The sequence below is a fragment of the Myotis davidii genome, unplaced genomic scaffold (assembly GCF_000327345.1).
Source record: "Myotis davidii unplaced genomic scaffold, ASM32734v1 scaffold902, whole genome shotgun sequence".
Lineage (NCBI taxonomy): Eukaryota > Metazoa > Chordata > Mammalia > Chiroptera > Vespertilionidae > Myotis > Myotis davidii.
Window position 1 is genome coordinate 138085 of NW_006293951.1, and position 873 is coordinate 138957.

General features: G+C 30.2%; 1 protein-coding gene across 1 annotated transcript in view; it reads right to left on the minus strand.

The window, feature by feature from the left end:
• Window positions 1-873, minus strand: part of LRRK2 (leucine-rich repeat kinase 2) — a 122851-nt gene that overhangs the window by 14440 nt on the left and 107538 nt on the right. The window lies entirely within an intron of this gene.

Sequence of the window (873 nt, forward strand, 5' to 3'; positions counted from 1 at the left end):
AAAAAAAAAAAAAGATTTACTGAGTTTTTTTATGGTAAAAAAAAAAGACACTAATACCAACTGAATAAAATACTATATTTTCATTCCACAGCTGTATTTCAAATAGACTGAAAACATTTTTGTTCATATAATAATTAGACTCCTATGGAAGTGCTTTTTATTTGAATATTAATCGTCATGTTTCCACAGTCTGTTTGTACACATTTGTTTTTTGTAAGAGAGATGCCATTCTTCTGGTTGAAGTAAAACAGAAACCTGGAAATTTTGACTGGAAAGATAACTGGTAAATAAGGGACATGACCCAGATTGTGTCAGAAGTTTATTCAAATGAGAATAAATTTCCTTTTGCTGGGAATCTTTAAAGTCCCCAAAAGGAGAAAGTTAAAACTATATCCCTGTATATGGCATATAGTGTACTCTCAAAAATATTTCTTAAATGACAGGGGAAGCAGAAAATATGGGAAAGAACTAAATATATTTAAAAGAGTACTTTGTCCTGGGAGCTGAAGTAATACTCAAAGAATGAATGAAAAAGTTCTAGAATTTCTTAAAAGCATGAACAATCATTCAAAATGAAATTTGAACTCATTAAATACCCATTTACTAATTCTTATAAATATTTACTACTAAAAATTATTATAATAAATAATTCAAACTTCCATTCCTGCATATACATTATTTCACTCCAAGAAAATGAAAACACTCCAGGCAAATGGGCACATGGTAACTTTTTATGGGCATAGAAGTCACAACACCTGAAGATTTTTTTTTAAATATATTTTTTATTGATTTTACAGAGAGGAAAGGAGAGAGATAGAGAGTTAGAAACATCGATGAGAGAGAAACATCGACCAGCTGCCTCCTGCACACCCC